At 41.6% G+C, this 21,548-nt stretch overlaps 1 protein-coding gene and 1 pseudogene across 1 annotated transcript in view; both read left to right on the plus strand.

Annotated features, from left to right (window-relative positions):
- Positions 1-21,548, plus strand: part of CTNNA2 (catenin alpha 2) — a 1,382,498-nt gene that overhangs the window by 963,699 nt on the left and 397,251 nt on the right. The gene's annotated exons all lie outside the window — the stretch shown is intronic.
- Positions 1,980-2,080, plus strand: LOC138990040 (small nucleolar RNA SNORA72; annotated as a pseudogene).

Below are 21,548 nucleotides of genomic sequence, written 5' to 3' on the forward strand. Positions count from 1 at the left end.
AGCAAGTTGATGTGGCTGGTTTTCACCAGTTTTAATTTCGTGCATCTTAGGGTCCAACACAATTAAAAAGTAAGAAAAGGAAAGAGTTCACCTAAAGTTCTCTTGTTCCTCTTGTTTGAGCTCTCATATCTCTGTACCTCTCTTGTGAGAACATCTAATGTGCTAGGTTATAATGTGACAGTTGTGTGTATACATGATCAATCTCTTTTTCTGGGCTAACACAGCTTTCTGTTGGTAGATGTCTTCTTGAGCCTTGGATGTTGATGAGAGATACTTTTTACCCTTTAAAACACCCTTGATAACTTCCGTGTTTGTACAGGGGAAAAGATTAAGCATCCTTCCTGAATGGCCGTAGTAGTTGAGCATCAAGAAAACCACCTCAAGCCATCAGGCCAATGTGTGATTGGGGAGTGGGGTAAGAAAGAACAAGAATCTTGAAATTGAGGCTTCTGAAAATGGGAAGAAACTCTGAGGTAGGTGAAGTGTGAGTCTGATTGCCAAAACACAATCTGGAACTAAGAGGAGGTGGAAGAGCGAGTTTGATGCAGCTGGGGAGGCCAGAAGTATAGCTTGGAGGAAGGAGAGGTAATTAATTCTTCTTCTCTTAAGCCTTATACATTAAACTTTGCATAATAAACTCTCCTGCTTTTTCTTGGTACTTGATGGTGTGATGGGGTCGGGGGTGGGGGGTGGTCACACACAGTTTAATGTGTGTGTGTATATATATATCAGTTCAGTTCAGTCGCTCAGTTGTGTCTGACTCTTTGCGACCCCATGGACTGCAGCATGCTGGGCTTCCCTATCTATCACCAACTCCTGGAGCCTACTCAAACTCATGTCCATCACGTCAGTGATGCCATCCAACCATCTCAAAACGCCCCCTTCTCCCACCTTCAATCTTCCCCAGCATCAGGGTCTTTTCCAGTGAGTCAGTTCTTTGCATCAGGTGGCCAAAGTACTGGAGTTTCAGCTTCAGCATCAGTCCTTCCAATGAATACTCAGGAGTGAATATGTTGTATCTATGAATATGTTGTACCTCTCCCATTTCATCTCAACTGAAGGCCACTTCCAATTTGTTTGAGTCAAAATAGTTTGTGAACCAAGAGGTACAAGTAATAAAAGTCTGATATAAGCATGCATTCTGAAGACTGGCCTTCCATTAGGAGTCCTTGGCAGTGCTCAGGACAAGAGAAATTCAAGTCGTGATTTTAATGTTCTCTCAGCACTTGGACCAGCCTGGACCTTGATCTTTACGTGATTATCTTTAATTTTCCATAGCAGTGAGCCATGGCTTTTCTTTAAAAGGAAACATTTAGAGGTAGGGAAGGAGGGTGGGAGTCACAATTTCAAAAGGAGAAAATTAACTCTGTTGTTCCTATGGGCAGGCCACATACAACTGGCCTTTTACAACCTGCTTTGGAAAATGTATGTGGAGCCAAAGGGTAAGGACTTAAGGCTTCTCTCAGGAGATCTACTTAAAGGAGCTTATTTTTTAAAAAAAGAAGGTCATTTTTCTTATCAAACTTTATCCCCTTAGAACAAGGTAGTAATATGGCTAGCACTAGCAGTACTTATTATGCTCAATGCAAGATGTTAAATCATGGGAGTAAACCAAGGAAATGCAATGACTCAGTGCTTTCCTCCTGGAACTTTAGGTAAGAGAGAGAAGCAAACACTGAGGGACTTCGCTGATAATATTTATTTATTGCCCAGTGCTTGACAGCAGATGTCCCTAGAACACATAAATGAGAAGAGCTGACAGGTAAGATGGGACCGATGCTAAAAAGCTTCACTGAAAAAGTAAAGTTGATGGAGTACGGACTCAAGACATAGGCTCTCAGACCTGAGGGGTGGCATCATAAAAGTATACCTAGGATAGGGAACTGAAAGCCTTACATTGTGATGAGTGGATTAATTCCCTAGTTCTCAGAGGGAAGAAGAGGGACAGAGACAGAGGAAGTGTTGGGAGAGGAAGGAAGTTGGGAAAGGGCTTCCAAACCTTCCCTGTATTAAGACCACGTATTGGTCCCCAGAGCTAGTTCTTTAGCTAGGTGTGGTTTGACAAATACTGGTGATAAATCTGATTTAAATGATGCACCTTAGGTGGAAAATGTCTGAGACTTCAGGTATGGGATCAACCTCGAGAAATGACAGCATAGCTTGTATAATAACTTTTGAAGATGACCATTGCTAATTTGATGATTACCAGGGAGAAGGCGATGGCACCCCACTCCAGTACTCTTGCCTGGAGAATCCCATGGACAGAGGAGCCTGGTAGGCTGCAGTCCATGGGGTCACTAAGAGTCAGACACGACTGAGTGACTTCACTTTCACTTTTCACTTTCATGTATTGGAGAAGGAAATGGCAACCCACTCCAGTATTCTTGCCTGGAGAATCCCAGGGACAGAGGAGCCTGTTGGGCTGCCATCTATGGGGTCGCACAGAGTCGGACATGACTGACACGATTTAGCAGCAGCAGCAGCAGCAGCAGTTGCCATTAAATGAATTCTATTTTTTTAAAAAGGGCTTCCAATGCTATGCTGAAATTTTTAGTTTGCTGTACCCTTCTAGTTTTGAAGGAAATGGCAACCCACTACAGTACTCTTGCCTGGAAAATTCCAAGGACGGAGGAGCCTGGTAGGCTATAGTCTATAGGGTCGCAAAGAGTTAGACACGACTGAGTGACTTCACTTTCATTTTCTAGTCTCGAAGACTGAACACTTTCGAGTTATCTTTGACTCTTGTAATAAATACGTGGGTTAGTTCCTGAGGCCTGTTCTGCTATCCCAGGCCCCACTCTGCAAGCTCCCTCTGCATTGCCATATGCTTTGATCATGTCATATTACACCTAACTGCTGTATATACTCTCTCTATCTTTGCTTACCTTCATCCTCACCATCCTTCAAGGTTGATGTTAAATTTCCTCTATGTCTTCTTTATTGATTCCCATGTAAAGTGATCTCTCATTCTTCTGAACTCTGTTAACAGCTTACCTTTATCAATTCTGCTGCTGGTGCTGTTCACTTTATATGAGTGTGGCAGTCATTTCTAATTATAGTAGTTTAGAACTGAATGCGACATTAAACATCTTGGAGCTTAGGAATAAAAAGACTTCTGCTTTCCCATTCTCTCTTAGTATGATCCTACACAGGTCACTCCATTATCAGTGAAATAGGAACAAGGATGGCTATATTAAAGGATTCTTGGGGAAAATTCAATGAGCTCATGTATATTAGAGTTTTGCAACTCAAAAGTGTAAGCCTAGGACTAGCAGCCTTACAGCATGTTAGAAAGGCAGAAGTTTAGGTTTCTTTCTAGATATGTTGAATCAAATCTGCACTTTACCATTAACTCCAGGTTAAAATTAAATTTTGAAAAGCATTCTATTAGAACATTCTATTAGAAGTATTCACATTCTAACCTGAAAAAGTAACCCAGATATCTTTAATGTCTAGTTTTATAATTGAGGAGTTGAAGGGTCAGAAATGTTAAGTGATTGCCCAAGATTGGTATTCTTTTTATTGGTGATAAAAAGAATTCAGATAAAAACCTTGCATTTTCTGAATCTTGTTCTCTGTTCCATTAAATTCCAAACACAGAATTCAAAGTATGTGTCTATCTCAGTACTTAGCACTTAGTAGGGCTCTTAATAAAGGTTGGTTGCTTCCCAGATGGAACAGTGGTAAAGAATTTGCCTGTCAATGCAAGAGATGTGGGTTTGATCCCTGGGTTGGGAAGATCCTTTGGAGTAGGAAATGGCAACCTACTCTAGTCTTCCTGGTTACAAAATTCCATGGACAGAAGAGACTAGTGGGCTATAGTCCATGGGGTTGCAAAGAGTCAGATAAGACTGAGCACACACACACACACGTACATGTGGCAGTAAGTATCAGTTCAGTTCAGTTCAGTCGCTCAGTCGTGCCCGACTCTGCGACCCCATGAATCACAGCACGCCAGGCCTTCCTGTCCATCACCAACTCCAGGAGTTCACTCACTCATGTCCATTGAGTCAGTGATGCCATCCAGCCATCTCATCCTCTGTCATCCCCTTCTCCTCCTGTCCCCAATCCCTCCCAGCATCAGGGTCTTTTCCAGTGAGTCAACTCTTCACATGAGGTGGCCAAAGTACTGGAGTTTCAGCTTCAGCATCAGTCCTTCCAATGAACACCCAGGACTGATCTCCTTTAGAATGGACTGGTTGGATCTCCTTGCAGTCCAAGGGACTCTCAAGAGACTTCTCCAACACCAAGTTTAAAAGCATCAATTCTTTGGCGCTCAGCTCTCTTCACAGTCCAACTCTCACATCCATACATGACCACTGGAAAAACCATAGCCTTGACTAGACGAACCTTTGTTGGCAAAGTAATGTCTCTGCTTTTGAATATGCTATCTAGGTTGGTCATAACTTTCCTTCCAAAGGGTAAGCGTCTTTTAATTTCATGGCTGCAATCACCATCTGCAGTGATTTTGGAGCCCAGAAAAATAGTCTGACACTGTTTCCACTTTTCCCCCATCTATCTGCCATGAAGTAATGGGACCAGATGCCATGGTCTTAGTTTTCTGAATGTTGAGCTTTAAGCCAACTTTTTCACTCTCCTCTTTCACTTTCTTCAAGAGGCTTTCTAGTTCCTCTTCACTTTCTGCCATAAGGGTGATGTCATCTACATATCTGAGGTTATTGATATTTCTCCCGGCAGTCTTGATTCCAGCTTGTGCTTCTTCCAGCCCAGCGTTTCTCATGATGTACTCTGCATAGAATTTAAATAAGAAGGGTGACAGTATACAGTCTTGACGTACTCCTTTTCCTACTTCGAACCAGTCTGTTGTTCCATGTCCAGTTCTAACTGTTGCTTCCTGACCTGCATATAGGTTTCTCAAGAGGCAGGTCAGGTGGTCTGGTATTCCCATCTCTTGAAGAATTTTCCATAGTTTATTGTGATCCACACAGTCAAAGGCTTTAGCATAGTCAATAAAGCAGAAATAGATGTTTTTCTGGAACTCTCTTGCTTTTTCCATGATCCAGAGGATGTTGGCAATTTGATCTCTGGTTCCTCTGCCTTTTCTAAAACCAGCTTGAACATCTGGAAGTTCACAGTTCATGTACTACTGAAGCCTGATTTGGAGATTTTTGAGCATTAATTTACTAGCATGTGAGATGAGTGCAATTGTGCAGTAGTTTGAGGATTCTTTGATGTTGCCTTTCTTTGGGATTGGAATGAAAACTGACCTTTTCCAGTCCTGTGGCATCTGCTGAGTTTTCCAAATATGCTGGCATATTGGGTGCAGCACTTTCATAGCATCATCTTTCAGGATTTGAAATAGCTCAACTGGAATTCCATCACCTCCACTAGCTTTGTTCGTAGTGATGCTTTCTAAGGCCCACTTGACTTCACATTCCAGGATGTCTGGCTCTAGGTGAATGATCACACCATCGTGATTATCTGGGTCATGAAGCTCTTTTTTATACAGTTCTTCTGTGTATTCTTGCCACCTCTTCTTAATACCTTCTGCTTCTCTTAGGCCCATACCATTTCTGTCCTTTATCGAGCCCTTCTTTGCATGAAATGTTCCCTTGGTATCTCTAATTTTCTTGAAGAGATCTCTAGTCTTTCCCATTCTGTTGTTTTCCTCTATTTCTTTGCATTGATTGCTGAGGAAGGCTTCTTTATCTCTCCTTGCTATTCTTTGGAACTCTGCATTCAGATGCTTATATCTTTCCTTTTCTCCTTTGCTTTTCACTTCTCTTCTTTTCACAGCTATTTGTAGAGCCCTTGTATGTGTTTTATGCAACCCCTGGCTTATATTATTCCTGTTTTATTATCACTGTCAGTCTGTATGTATTTCTCTTGGATGTTTAAGTTTGACTTTTTTATTATAGAAGAATGAAGAAAAGGAAAAAAGACAAGAAAAAATAAAATTTAAAATCAAGATTATCACCTAAAATTTAACCACCTGGAGATAAACTGTTAATTGTTGAGGACATATTCTTCTAGAATTGGTCTATTTTATATGTATTTATATTTTATAAAAATACAATAACATTCTGCCAACACATACTACTTTGTAACTGATTTTTTCATTGTTGACATTTTCCCATAGACAGAATACAAATTGATAGGATCATCCTCAATAACTGCAAACCATTCTAATAAATTTATCCATGTCTTCTTTCTTACCAGTTAGGCAGCATCTGTTTTTTAGCCATTATAAATTTATTGGGATAACATCCTCATATATACACTACAATAGACTGATGGTTTCAGTTCAGTTCAGTTCAGTCCCTCAGTCGTGTCTGACTCTTTGCGACCCCCTGAATCACAGCATGCCAGGCCTCCCTGTCCATCACCAACTCCCAGGGTTCACTCAAACTCATGTCCATCAAGTCGGTGATGCCATCCAGCCATCTTATCCTCTGTTGTCCCCTTATCCTCCTGACCCCAATCCCTCCCAGAATCAGGGTATTTTCCAGTGAGTCAACTCTTTGCATGAGGTGGCCAAAGTATTGGAGTTTCAGCTTCAGCAGAGGCGGCCTTACAAATAGCTGTGAAAAGAAGAGAAGCGAAAAGCAAAGGAGAAAAGGAAAGATATATGCCTCTGAATGCAGAATTCCAAAGAATAGCAAGGAGAGATAAAAAAGCCTTCCTCAGCAATCAATGCAAAGAAATAGAGGAAAACAACAGAATGGGAAAGACTAGAGATCTCTTCAAGAAAATTAGAGATACCAAGGGAACATTTCATGCAAAGAAGGGCTCGATAAAGGACAGAAATGGTATGGACCTAACAGAAGCAGAAGGTATTAAGAAGAGGTGGCAAGAATACACAGAAGAACTGTATAAAAAAGAGCTTCATGACCCAGATAATCACGATGGTGTGATCATTCACCTAGAGCCAGACATCCTGGAATGTGAAGTCAAGTGGGCCTTAGAAAGCATCACTACGAACAAAGCTAGTGGAGGTGATGGAATTCCAGTTGAGCTATTTCAAATCCTGAAAGATGATGCTATGAAAGTGCTGCACCCAATATGCCAGCATATTTGGAAAACTCAGCAGATGCCACAGGACTGGAAAAGGTCAGTTTTCATTCCAATCCCAAAGAAAGACAATGCCAAAGAATCCTCAAACTACCGCACAATTGCACTCATCTCACACAGTAGTAAAGACTGATGGTTTATATCCCCTCAAATTCATGTATTGAAACCTGATCCCCAATGTGGTGTTATATGGAGGTGGGGCCTGCCCGAGGTTATTAAGTCACAAGACTAAAGCCCTCAGGATTGGGTTCAGAGGGTGGGGCCTTAAAAAAAAACTTTCAATACCTAAGGCCAGATTGTCCTCCTGAATGGTTGTACATATTTCAATCTCAATATCTCTTAATATCTCTTTTGTTGCTTTATTGTTTTCCTCTATATACGCCTCACACACACACACACACACACACACTCCACCACAAATAGAAGCCTTTTTGTTTCCCTTTCCTTCATCTGGTGTGCCCACTGAGATCCCTGTTGGAATCTGTTCTTGGTTACTTGGAACCATCCTTTCTTCCTATTCCCTCCCTCCTTTATGCAGAGGCAGAGGGAGCCTTGGGTTTTGGGGTCTTCAGTGTTCCTTCTGGGAGCTTCTGAGGGTTTCATTCCCATATCCTATTAAGTGACTAGCCAGCCAGATTATTTCCACAGAAGTGTTCATGTCTGAAAACAGTTTAATGCACTGCTACTTACAATGCTCTGTGGAAGTTAGAGTGTTTAAATATATTTGTCAAATGAACTAGACTCTGCACTGTTGTTTATGATTCACAAACATTATCTCAATCATGCAAAATCTTGTTTTTCATGGCTTCACCCACTTATTTGGGACATTCTATAACATCAAACCTGGGCTTCCCTGGTAGCTCAGCTGGTGAAGAATCTGTCTGCAATGCAGGAGACCCCCAGTTCAATTCCTGGGTTGGGAAGATCCCCTGGAGAAGGGATAGTCTACCCTCTCTAGTATGCTTGGGCTTCCATGGTGTCTCAGATGATAAAAAATCTGCCTGCAATATGAGAGACCTGGGTTCAATCCCTGGGTTGAGAAGATCCCCTGGAGGAGGGCATGGCAACCCACTCCAGTATTCTTGCCTGGAGAATCCCCATGGACAGAGCAGCCTGGCAGGCTACAGTCCATGGGGTCGCAAAGAGTCGTACATGACTGAGAAACTAAGCACAGCACGTAACATCAAACCAATGTGCCAGAGCAGATTCAGAAACATGTATTTAATTGTAAACTGACAGGTGTATTTGACATTAACTTGGCACTCACCATACCAAGAAGTGATTCTAAAAGTTTGGATTTAAAATGCTATAGCAAGATGCTGGTGTAAAAATCTATTTTCTCTCAAGGTCCCAAGGATTTATGGGGATAACTGGACAACTACAGTTCTTCTGCTTGATATTAACAAGTCTCACCTCCTCTCCTCAAAACAAATAATGGAACCAATTTAATTCAGTAGTAAATTCTGTCTGTGATACATCTTAACATTTAATGATCTTGTTTTATAGAATTTTCCAGATGTTGCCAATTTTGTCCTTGCAGCTTTTAGAACCCTCTAATATCTACCCCTGTAGGTGTGGAAGACTATCAGTTATGAGAAGCCATATATAAAGAGCATAGGACTTTCCACATTGCACTGATAAATGTGCCCCCTTTCCTCTTAGTGCAATCTGGCACAGTGCTGGCTTTTTAGAGCTTCTTGCTGAAGTATGTTTATTAACTGGCTTGAATTCTTGCTTAATCAATAGCCTGGGGAATCTGAGTTAAATATAAAAAAAAACTATATTACATTGATATATAGGCACACATTGTTAACACAGGAAGGTCCAAGCTTTTGAAGTCATACAGATTAATGCCATTTATATGTGGCCGCATTTCATACATCTAGTTTGTCCGGGAAATCCCTCACCAGCCATGAGCAGTGAGCCTTCTGTGGTAAATTAGCCAGTTGAATGCATTTATGTCTTTATTCAGCCATCTCCCATTCTCTGGAACCACTTCTTAATCTTTCACAGGCACCTTGAGAATGCTTTTTTAATAATTCAGTATCAATGCTGCTGCTGTTCTTATTTGTTTTTGTTAGTTTAAGTCAAATGGAGGTTTAGCTGTTGAGATAAAGTTAGATAAAATGTGGTCCCTGCCTTGGGTATTCTTGAATCTGGAGTGGAGGTGATGGTAACAAAGCAATGTGATTCATGCTATGGCAGAGATGTAAACAGAAATTGAGGTTGGAGAGATTTCTGTAGTTAACTGAGCAAGGACAGAGGAGCTGGGAGAAAAGGAGGAGGGTTGACCAGAGGGAAGGAAAGCTACTCCAGCCAGTAGGCAAGGTCTGTGAAAATGCTATATGTGCTTCTGATATGTTTACAGTGTCTGGAGCACAGGATGAAAGGGAGGGAAGGGGAGACATGAGACTGGAGTGTTAGAGACAGATTGAGAAATACTTTCCATCAGGATTATGATTTCTAAAATGTGGGTCCCAGAGGGATGATACGGGGAGGGAAGAGGGAGGAGGGTTCAGGATGGGGAACATGTGTATACCTGTGGCAGATTCATGTTGATATATGGCAAAACCAATACAATATTGTAAAGTTAAAAAATAAAATTAAAAAAATGGAGAAAAAAATAAAAACAAAAAAAATAAAATGTGGGTCCAAGGAATAAAATCCTGATGATTGTCTTGAACATGAAGAGCAGGGAAAAGGATACTGAAAGCAGGGAGAGGAGTTGGGAGGCTACCGTATCTGCCCCACTGAGATATCATGTAAGACTGACTATATTACATGAGAGATGGACAGGACAGGACAAGCACAAACATGGTTTTGTAGTGGAATCCACAATCCTTTGTTTCTCTAAGAAACAGTTAAAGATGACTCCAATGAATGGATTGATTAAGGATAGATGGAAGGTAAGGAAGAGTAAGATGTGAGACAAAACTCCAATGTTTAGAGCTAAGAGTAAGTAGTTAAAGGGAATTCCCTGGTGGTCCGGTGATTAGGACTCTGAACTCTCACTGTCCAGGGCTTGGGTTCAATCCCTGGTTGGGGAACTAAGATCCTGCAAGCTGCAAGGCATGGCTCAATAAATAAATAGGTAAATAAATAAGAGTAAGCAATTAAAGATGTGAACAAAGGTTACATCTGGACATAAGGATCCAGGGAATCCCTGAAACATGCTTAGTAGTTACCATGGTGGCAGTAGACACAAATCCTCAGTGAGAAAGACTAAATCGCAGCTGATGGACAATCAGCTTCCTCTATGGCTCAGGGAGTAAAGAATTCACCTGCAATTCAAGAGATACAGAAGATGCAGGTTTTCTCCCTGGGTTGGGAACATCCCCTGGAGGAGGAAAATGGCATCCCACTCCAGTATTCTTGCCTGAAAAATCCCATAGACAGAGGAACCTGGCAGGCTATAATCCAAAGTGTTGCAAAGAGTCAGACACGGCTGAGTGGGTACACACGCGTAATGCACGATCAGAAGACTTTGCAGACTGGTGAGGTAATGTGGATGGGGAGTATATGGCCTGTGCTATCTGCAAGTGCACAGTTTTGATTAAAGGCTTTCAAATTCTAATTTTTAAGAATTCCATTCTATAAACAGGTGATATTGTAGACCCTATTCAGCTTATGCAATACTAGTTTGGAAAGCTTCTTTTACAGTGATGGTTCTCAACATGGAAGAATAGGAGGGAGCAGAAGAGGTGGAGAGCACTTCAATAGGAGGAACAAAGTAAGGAACACTGCCCAAGTCCACAGTGAATAGCTTCTAATAGTAGGCATGGCCCTGAGGCTGTGAGTAATAAGTAACTCACTTGGCTGTGAAAAAGAAAAAATGTGGAGGAGATCGACAGGTTTTGAGAAGAGCCCAAATGGTCAAGGACCACCAATATTGGAAGAGGCTACCCAACAATTCGTAAAGCTGCAAAGTGACATTTTTAGTGTGACATCATGTTAGTTGCTCCATCATCTCCAACTCTTTGCCACCCTATGTGCTGCAGTCCACCAGGCTCCTCTCTCAGTGAAATTCTCCAGACAAGAATGTTGGAGAGGGTTGCCATTCCCTTCTCCAGGGAATCTTTGCAATCCAGGGATCAAACCCGGGTATCCTGAATTGCAGGCAGATTCTTTGCCATCTGAGTCACCAAGGAAGTGCAAGACCAGTGCTGTCTGTCTACGGACTCTGGGTCAAGGACTGACTGACTTTGAGTCCTTTGTCCAAGAGGGTTTGCCATTGGCAACTGATATCAGCCTAAGATCATTTCTCTGTAAATGGACCTTGCATTACCTTCTCAAACATGAAATAAGGTGATGGCTAGAGATCAAGTCCTTCAGAATGCAATTCTGTATTTGTGTTTTAGCAGAAGAATCTGAGACATTGAATAGCTTACTACAAGGAACTTTTAAAATTTTTGACTCTAGGCTGAGAAGTATTCTGCCATTTACAAGCTGCATGACCTGAGCAAGCAACTAGTTTCCAAACAGAAGTATTCAAAATAGTAAAATAAAAGACATAAATAATAGATATAATTAAAATAAAAAGATATAAATAATAGAAATAATTCAAATTCTATTGCAGTAACTAGTTATATTCATTTCTATTATATGAGAACAAAATTATAAAAGAAGGAAGACAGGATGGAAAAAGAGTCATAAGCTGGAATAGTGTCTAAACCTCTAAATTAAACTCTTGCTGCTGCTGCTGCTAAGTCGTTTCAGTCATGTCCAACTCTGTGCGACCCCATAGACAGCAGCCCACCAGGCTCCCTGTCCCTGGGATTCTCCAGGCAAGAGTACTGGAGTCGGGTGCCATTGCCTTCTACTCTTATCACTCCTTAAATCAGTTCAGTTCAGTTCAGTTCAGTCGCTCAGTCGTGTCCAACTCTTTGTGACTCCATGAACTGCAGCACACCAGGCCTCGCTGTTCACCACCAACTCCTGGAGCCTACCCAAACTCATGTCCGTTGAGTCCGTGATGCCATCCAACCATCTCATCCTCTGTTGTCCCCTTCTCCTCCTGACCTCAATCTTTCCCTGCATCAGGGTCTTTTCAAATGAATCAGCTCTTCTCATCATGTGGCCAAAGTATTGGAGTTTCAGCTTCAACATCAGACCTTCCAATGAACACCTAGGACTGATCTCATTTAGGATGGACCTGTTGGATCTCCTTGCAGGCCAAGGGACTCTCAAGAGTCTACTCCAACACCAAGTTCAGAAGCATCAATTCTGTGCTCAGCTTTCCTTATATTCCAACTCTCACCTCCACACATGACCACTGGAAAAACTATAGCTTTGACTAGATGGACCTTTGTGGGCAAAGTAATGTCTCTGCTTTTTGATATGCTATCTAGGTTGGTCATAACTTTCCTTCCAAGGAGTAAGCATCTTTTAATTTCAAGGCTGCAATCACCATCTGCAGTGATTTTGGAGCCGAAAAAAATAAAGTCTGACACTGTTTCCACTGTTTCCCCATCTATTTGCCATGAAGTGGTGGGACCAGATGCCATGATCTTAGTTTTCTGAATGTTGAGCTTTAAGCCAACTTTTTCACTCTCCTCTTTCACTTTCATCAAGAGGTTCTTTAGTTCTTCTTCACTTTCTGCCATAAAGGTGTTATTATCTGCATATCTGAGGTTATTGATGTTTCTCCCACCAACCTTGATTCCAGCTTCTGCTTCATCGAATCCAGCATTTCTCATGATGTACTTTGCATGTAAGTTGAATAAGCACAGTGACAATATACAACCTTGACATACTTCTTTTCCTATTTGGAACCAGTCTGTTGTTCCATGTCCAGTTCTAACTGTTGCTTCCTGGCATGCATATAGGTTTCTCAAGGGGCAGGTCAGGTGGTCTGGTATTCCCATCTCTTTCAGAATTTTCCACAGTGTATTCTGATCCACACCATCCAAGGCTTTGGCATAGTCAATAAAGCAGAAATAGATGTTTTTCGGAACTTTCTTGCTTTTTTGATGATCCAGGGGATGTTGGCAATTTGATCTCTGGTTCTGCCTTTTCTAAAACCAGCTTGAATACCTGGAAGTTCACGCTTCACATATTGCTGAACCCTGGATTGGAGAATTTTGAGCATTACTTTACTAGCGTGTGAAATGAGTGCAATTGTGTGGTACTTTGAGGATTCTTTGGCATTGCCTTTCCTTGGGATTGGAATGAAAACTGACCTTTTCCAGTCCTGTGGCATCTGCTGAGTTTTCCAAATTTGCTGGCATATTGAGTGTAGCACTTTCACGGCATCATCTTTTAGGATTTGCAATAGCTCAACTGGAATTCCATCACCTCCACTAGCTTTGTTTGTAGTGATGCTTCCTAAGGCCCACTTGACTTCACATTCCAGGATGTCTGGCTCTAGGTGAGTGATCACACCATCGTGGTTATCTGGGTCATGAAGATCTTTTTTGTACAGTTCTTCTGTATATTCTTGCCACCTCTTCTTAATATCTTCTGCTTCTGTTAGGTCCATAACCATTTCTGTCCTTTATTGAGTCTATCTTTGTTCCCTTGGTATCTCTAATTTTCTTGAAGAGATCTGTAGTCTTTCCCATTCTATTGTTTTCCTCTATTTCTTTGCACTGATCGCTGAGGAAGGCTTTCTTATCTCTCCTTGCTATTCTTTGGAACTCTGCATTCAAGTAGGTATATTTTTCCTTTTTCTCCTTTGCTTTTTGCTTCTCTTCTTTTCATAGCTATTTATAAGGCCTCCTCAGACAACCATTTTGCTTTTTTGCATTTCTGTTTCTTGAGGATGGTCTTGATCCCTGTCTCCTGTATAATATCACGAACCTCTGCCCATAGTTCATCAGGTACTCTGTCTATCAGATTTAGTCCCTTAAATCTATTTCTTACTTCCACTGTATAATCATAGGGGATTTGATTTAGGTCACATGTGAATGTTTTAGTGGTTTTCCCCACTTTCTTCAATTTCAGTCTGAATCTGGCAATAAGGAGTTCATGATCTGAGCCACATTCTGCTCCCAGTCTTGTTTTTGCTGACTGTGTAGAGCTTCTCTATCTTTAGCTGCAAAGAGTATAATCAATCTGATTTCGGTGTTGACCATCTGGTGATGTCCATGTGTAGCATCTTCTCTTGTGTTGTTGGAAGAGGATGTTTGCTATGACCAATGCATTCTCTTGGCAAAACTATTAGCCTTTGCCCTGCTTCATTCTGTTCTCCAAGGCCAAATTTGACTGTTCCTCCAGATGTTTCTTGACTTCCTACTTTTGCATTCCAGCCCCCCATAATGAAAAGGACATCTTTTTTGGGTGTTAGTTCTAGAAGGTCTTGTAGGTCTTCATAGATCTGTTCAGCTTCTTCAGCATTACTCGTCCGGGCATAGACCTGGATTATTGTGATATTGAATGGTTTGCCTTGGAAACGAACAGAGATCATTCTGTCAATTTTGAGATTGCATCCAAGTACTGCATTTCGGACTCTTTTGTTGACTATGATGGCTACTCCATTTCTTCTAAGGGATTCCTGCCCACAATAGTAGATATTCACCCATTCCAGTCCATTTTAGTTCACTGATTCCTAGAATGTCAACGTTCAGTTTTGCCATCTCCTGTTTGACCACTTCCAATTTGCCTTGATTCATGGACCTAACATTCCAGATTCCTATGCGATATTGTTCTTTACAGCATCAGACCTTGCTTCTATCACCAGTCACATCCACAAGTGGGTGTTGTTTTTGCTTTGTCTCCATCCCTTCATTCTTTCTGGAGTTATTTCTCCACTGATCTCCTGTAGCATATTGGGCACCTACCGACCTGGGGAGTTCCTCTTTCAGTATCCTATCATTTTGCCTTTTCATACTGTTCATGGGGTTCTCAAGGCAAGAATACTGAAGTGGTTTGCCATTCCCTTCTCCAGTGGACCACATTCTGTCAGATCTCTCCACCATGACCCACCCGTCTTGGGTGGCCCCACATGGCATGGCCAAGTTTCATTGAGTTAGACAAGGCTGTGGTCCATGTGATCAGATTGGCTAGTTTTCTGTGATTGTGGTTTCAGTCTGTCTGCCCTCTGATGCCCTCTCTCAGCGGCTACCATCTTCCTTGGGTTTCTCTTACCTTGGACATGGGATATCTCTTCACGGCTGCTCCAGCATAGCCGCCATTCCTGACCTTGGACATGGGGTATATCCTCTCTGCCGCTTACTGCTCCTGTGCCTCCCAACCACTGCTAGCTGCTCCTGCACCACAGTGCATATTTTAGAGGCTGCAGAAAAAAAAAAAAAAAAAAAAAAAAAGCGGAACAAACAAACCAAAACCTTGGTGGTTAAAACAACAGTCATTTAGGTTATGGTCCTGCATGTTATGTCTGGAGATATGTATAAACCAGCCTGTGCTCACTCAGATGTCTGTGGTTAACTGGAGAATTAGCTGGAAACCAGATGAACTGGGAAGGCTTTCCTCAAGGAGTTGTGATTGGCCAGCTGTCGGCTGGGGCGCCTTGCTCTATTGTATGTGGCCTTTCATCCCCTGGCAGGCTGGCTTCGGCATGTGGTGCGGTGATTGAATGGTTCTAAGAGCAGCAGAAAGTGCAAGTCACAGTGCAGATGTGCTTTTCAGGTCTCAGCTTCCAGCCAATTGCTGTGGTCTCTTGGCCAAAGCTAGTCACATGGTCATCCTAACGCAAGGACAGGAGGAAGAGGCTGTATCTCTGCATGGATAGGGAAGTATTTGTGGTTGTTTTTGCAGGTTAAATAAAATAGTACTTGCTTAATATTACTATGGGCTTCCCTGGTGGCTCAGTGGGAAAGAATCCACCTGCCAATGAAGGAGACGTGGATTTGATCCCTGGGTTGGGAAGATCTCCTGGAGAAGGAAATGACAACTCACTCCAAGTATTCTTGCCTGGGAAATCCCATGGACAGAGGAGATGGTGGGCTACAGTTCATGGGGTCGCAAAAGAGTCGGACATGACTTAGCGAGTAAACAACATTACTATAACTGTAGGTACTAAATGCTCTAAAGTGATTTTTTTTCTCAAGCCACGCGACCCAAACAGACATCATCCTTGAACACTAAGGACCAGTAGCAGAAACATCACCTAAAGCTTGTTAGAAACGCAGACTCTCAGACCCCACCTATGATAGACTTGAATCAGAATCTCCATTTTAACATGATCCCAGGTGATTCATAAGCCCAGTGAAGTTTTAGAAACTCTGTATCTTTTCTCTATTCCTCATAATTCCCTTTTGTAGGTTGCTGTGCTCTCCCGTTGAGTGATAGATCTTTGATTTTTCAAGGTGCCAGAACTGTTTCCTCTGCACAATTGAAACAGAACAAACACAGGTTTAAACAGTAAAACAGGTTGCTTCACAGCATGAATAGCTAGAGAGAGAGAGAGGGTATAACATTTTTCTGCTCAATTGTCCTCTGCCTATAAAAATAGAAATTTAAAATTTAAATAACAGTACATAAATATTAAAGAATATTATTGTATTTAGGAAGAACCATTTAGATTTTAGAACAATTTTTAATGTAGAAACAGCTAGGCATATGAACCAACCTTTTATATTCCTAAGCAGTTGCTTAAAGCTGGACTTTGGTTTTCTGAAGGTTGAAAGATTGATGCCCCAATCCTAAGACCACAAGTTAAATATTTCCAGGAAACATCCAAGTTTTTAGGTACTATTTGGCCTTTATGCAACTAATAAGACCAGTAAAACTTATTACGCATCCGGCATGTGCAGGTCTAAATTTAAAAAATTAAGCATTACTATTGTTTGTTGAATTTCCTTCATTTCAGACCCTAGAAGGGAGGCAAAGGAGTAGGTAGGAGAGGCTAAGCTTTTGACAAGTTTATTTCACCAGGCTGAGGACAGACATGGGCATCTAAAGGGCCCAGAACCTTTCTCAACTTTTGACTTAAAGTGAAGGAATCTGGTTACAGTAACCAACACACTTCTTTAGTTTGCCTTTCACCTCAAGGCTGAACAGTAAAGAGAGAGAAAAATTTTGCATTAAAGCTTAGTGCTGTCATTCTATATGAAATTTGCTTTGGTTATTTACCTTTTTGGAAGAAGGTAACTTCTTTTTTGAAGCTATAACTAGTACTGTTTTCAACATTTATGCTTTCAACATTTATGCCCTGTTCTTGTCAATCAATCAGTCTACCAGTCAGGATTTAACAAATACCTGTTGAGCAGTTACTATATGCAGGCATATCTTAGTCTGTGAATAAGTCTCAGTAATTTCATAAGCAAACAGACATATAACTTTTAGCTCCTGAAAAGCTAGGGAAAGTTAACATAGAAACCCGTGGAATAGAAAATTTGAGGGAAGGGGCCTACCTTATCTAAGGTTAGGCAGTGCTTCCTTGAGGAGGTGATATTTGAGTTGAAACCTGAATAATGAGAAGAAGGCATCCCGTTAAGGCTCCAGAAGATGAGTATTCCACGGAGAAGGAACAGCAAGTGCCAGGCCCTAAGGCCCAAACAAACCTTTGTTCATGAACCTGTGAAACAGCTAACATGCTGGAACTGTGTGATAGGACTGAAGACACACAAGGGGGTTGCTGAACACAAGATACATTTCCTTAAAGGGTCATTGTATCTTTTGATAAATCTTCACAAATGTTCACCAGCATCCTCATCAGCTCTATTTCAAACCTTACAGAGTGATATCACAGGAACTAAAGTAAAGCACTTTAACATATTAAATCAATTTATGCCTTAAAGTTCTATGATATTCTACCACTTTTCGCAATACCTGAAATCAAGGTATCAAAAACCTAAGCCACTTGCCTTAACACAGTTGGTGTTGGTGATAAAAGAGATTTTTCTGCATTCCCTAGATCCATGTATGGGGCAAGTAAGAGGACTGGATGGTGGTAGTGGTTTAGTCACTGAGTCATGTCTGACTCTTTGTGACCTCATGGGCTGTAGCCCGCCAGATTCCTCTGTCTATGAGATTTTTCAGGCAAGAATACTGGAGTGGGTAGCCATTTCCTTCTCCAGGGAATCTTACCAACCCAGGGATCAAACCCAGGTCTCCTGCATTGCAGGTGGATTCTTTACCAACTGAGCCACCAGCCTTTTGGCAACATAAAAGCCGAACTGGATTCTTGTACAATATTCCTTCTCCCCTAAGGTTCATCCAGAGCAGATCCAGCAAAAGAGAAGCTGGGACAATTTAAACTTGCCTCCAAGATTACCCCACTCCTCCCAGCCCCCTTCAACCATCTGTTGCTATTTGCGTAGACAAAGAACGGAACAGGATACCAACCACACACATTCAGAAATCTCATTTTGTATGTGGGAGTCTGGATTCATTAACAAGTTTCTCAAACTCTCCCTACACTTACAACACCAGTCTAAACATAATCCAGTGAAGTCATGAAAATAGGTGATGATCATCTTTGTGATGCTGAGATGGAGAGTCTAAATTCATCATCTGCTACTTCCTAGTAAATGTCTTTGGCTTAAGTAGGTTGTTTTTCAGCATCCTTCAAGTAAATAATACTAATTCCAATATTATATAGTCTCTGCACTGTTCATCTTATTCTGCTGCTGCTGCTGCTGCTTCAGTCATGTCCGACTCTGTGCGACTCCATGGACGGCAGCCAACCAGGCTCCTCTGTCCCTGGGATTCTCCAGGCAAGAATACTGGAGTGGGTTGCCATTTCCTCCTCCAATGCATGCATGCATGCTAAGTCACTTCAATCATATCCGACTCTGTGCGACCCCATGGATAGCAGCCTACCAGGCTCCTCTGTCCACGGGATTCTCCAGGCAATAATACTGGAGTGGGTTGCCATTTCCTTCTCCAGACCCCTCTTATTCTAACCCATTAAATCCCACTTCCTTTAAATGGGCTCTTATTTGCCATACTATTTACTTGCTGCTGCTGCTGCTAAGTCACGTCAGTCGTGTCCGACTCGGTGCAACCCCATAGACAGCAGCCCACCAGGCTCCCCTGTCCCTGGGATTCTCCAGGCAAGAAGACTGGAGTGGGTTGCCATTTCCTTCTCCATTGCGTGAAAGTGAAAAGTGAAAGTGAAGTCACTCAGTCACGTCCGACTCGTAGCGACCCCATGGACTGCAGCCTACCAGGCTCCTCCATCTATGGGATTTTCCAGGCAAGAGTACTGGAGTGGCTTGCCATTGCCTTCTCCGACCACAAATCTATATCACCACCCAGGGATTCAAAAGCCATGTTTTGTCGGTACTTACTCTGTTTCATTAACTATGCTAAGTATAAGGATGTATAAAATATTCTAGATGATACTCTATTCTTTGAAGTTTTCATTCTTATTGGGGAATCAGTCCCAGAAGTCCACATTAATTCCTCCTTTCTTTGAATTATGACTCATCTAAAAACTAAGTGCTCTGTTAAATGCTGTCTAAAATCGCTCTCTAGTTGTTTCTAAGTCCCCTTCTCTATTTTTTTCCCACATTGCCTAAATGGAAATTTCTCAAAAGCAAACTCCAGATTATATTTCTGGTTTAGTGCTGTGTCCAGATCACAGAGTTGGAATATTCATGTTTAAATTATAGATTTGTCACTTACTAGCACTGTGATCTAGATGGGGAAACAGTGGCTGACTTTATTTTTCTGGGCTCCAGAATCACTGCAGATGGTGATTGCATCTGTATAATTAAAAGACGCTTACTCCTTGGAAGGAAAGTTATGACCAACGTAGACAACATATTAAAAAGCAGAGACATTACTCTGCCAACAAAGGTCTGTCTAGTCAATGCTATGGTTTTTCCAGTGGTCATGTATGGATGTGACAGTTGGACTATTAAGAAAGCTAAGTGCCAAAGAATTGATGTTTTTGAACTGTGGTGTTGGAGAAGACTCTTGAGAGTCCCTTGAACTGCAAGGAGATCCAACCAGTCCATCCTAAAGGAGATCAGTCCTGGGTGTTCATTGGAAGGACTGATGTTGAAGCTAAAACTTCAATACTTTGGCTACCTGATGCTAAGAGCTGACTCATTTGAAAAGACCCTGATGCTGGGAAAGATTGAGAGCGGGAGACAGAGGATGAGATGGTTGGATGGCATCAGTGACTCGATGGACATGGGTTTGGGTGGACTCTGGGAGTTGGTGATGGACAGGGAGGCCTGGAGTACTGCAGTTCATGGGGTCACAAAGAGTCGGACACAACTGAGTGACTGAACTGAACTAAACTGAAGCACTGTGATTTTAGGGTACATTTCTTCTGCATATACAGAATGGAAGTTGGTTGGGAGGATTTCTAAGATCCCTTTCAGCTCTGACATTCATAAATCAGTAAATTCTACAGTGCATAACAAGGGTTGGAAAGTGAAGGTGACACTCAATATAAAAGTGTTTACAGTTTATTTCAGAGGCTTTTAGTTCTAACCTGTTTATGTGGTGGATGGTCTTCTAACTGTAAAGCAACTTTGCCCCCCACTTATAGACTGAAACAGAGTAACAAAAATAGTCAAAACAGTGTCTTCAGCTAGGCAGGGATTCTTTTTCAGTCCATAAAACAAGACAGACAAGAGATATACCTGTTTCTACCTTTATTGGGTCACTGCATCTTACACTGGACATTCAACATTAGCAGTTCAGAATGGTCTTGGAAGAGATGTTGATGGATTTTTGTCAAATCACCAGTTCATAACTGGTGATTGGATGTTAAGAGTTTGGTGCTATGCTTTGGGAGCTGATGTCAAAGGGAGAAGCCCATCTTTCATCAAACCCTCCTGCAGATGGTGAAAGTGAAGTTGCTCCGTTGTATCTGACTCTTTGTGACCCCATGGACTGTAGCCTGCCAGGCTCCTCCATTGGGAGGAAAATCCTCCATGGGATTTTCCAGGCAAGAATATTGGAGTGGGTTGCCATTTTCTTCTCCGGGGGATCTTCCCGACCCAAGAATCTAATCCCAGTCTCCTGCATTGCAGGCAGACTCTACTATTTGACCCACCAGGGAATCCCATTGCAGATGATAGCCCTCTCTAAACAAACAGTCATCTTGAGTTCCTTTGACCATATGCATAGGTTAACTATGTTCAGGTAGTAATAACCCTGTATAAGAAGTACTCATTTTAAAGACAGGTAATTTTCTGACAAAATTTAATATTGTCTTCTTGATTTCAATATAAATGGTGTTTGGAGGATTTTACAAACATGTTTTTTAATAGAAAAAAATATTTTTAATAGAATTCAATTACTTTCTTTCAGTATAATTGCCTAACGAGAGCTAATGGATACCAACCATTTTACTGTTGTTTTTGTTTTAAACAACTAAATAGTTGCTTCACAAAATAAAATGGGCATATTGCCAAACTTGCCACAGCTCTTTGAGCCCAAAGTTTGTTTCATTATATAATATAGTGAATAGTACATCTCTTCCATAATTGTTATGAACATTGCAAAGGCTTCAGAAATCTTTTTGAGATCCAAGTGTACCACTCAGGATATTATTCAACCCATGGGAAAGCAAACGACTTTTTACTTTGATGGTTTTGCTCTTCCAGAATCCCTGAGGGCCAAAAAGGAAAAGCAGTGCCTTGTGACTTTGG

The sequence above is a fragment of the Bos mutus genome, chromosome 11 (genome assembly GCF_027580195.1).
Source record: "Bos mutus isolate GX-2022 chromosome 11, NWIPB_WYAK_1.1, whole genome shotgun sequence".
NCBI classification, from domain to species: Eukaryota; Metazoa; Chordata; class Mammalia; order Artiodactyla; family Bovidae; genus Bos; species Bos mutus.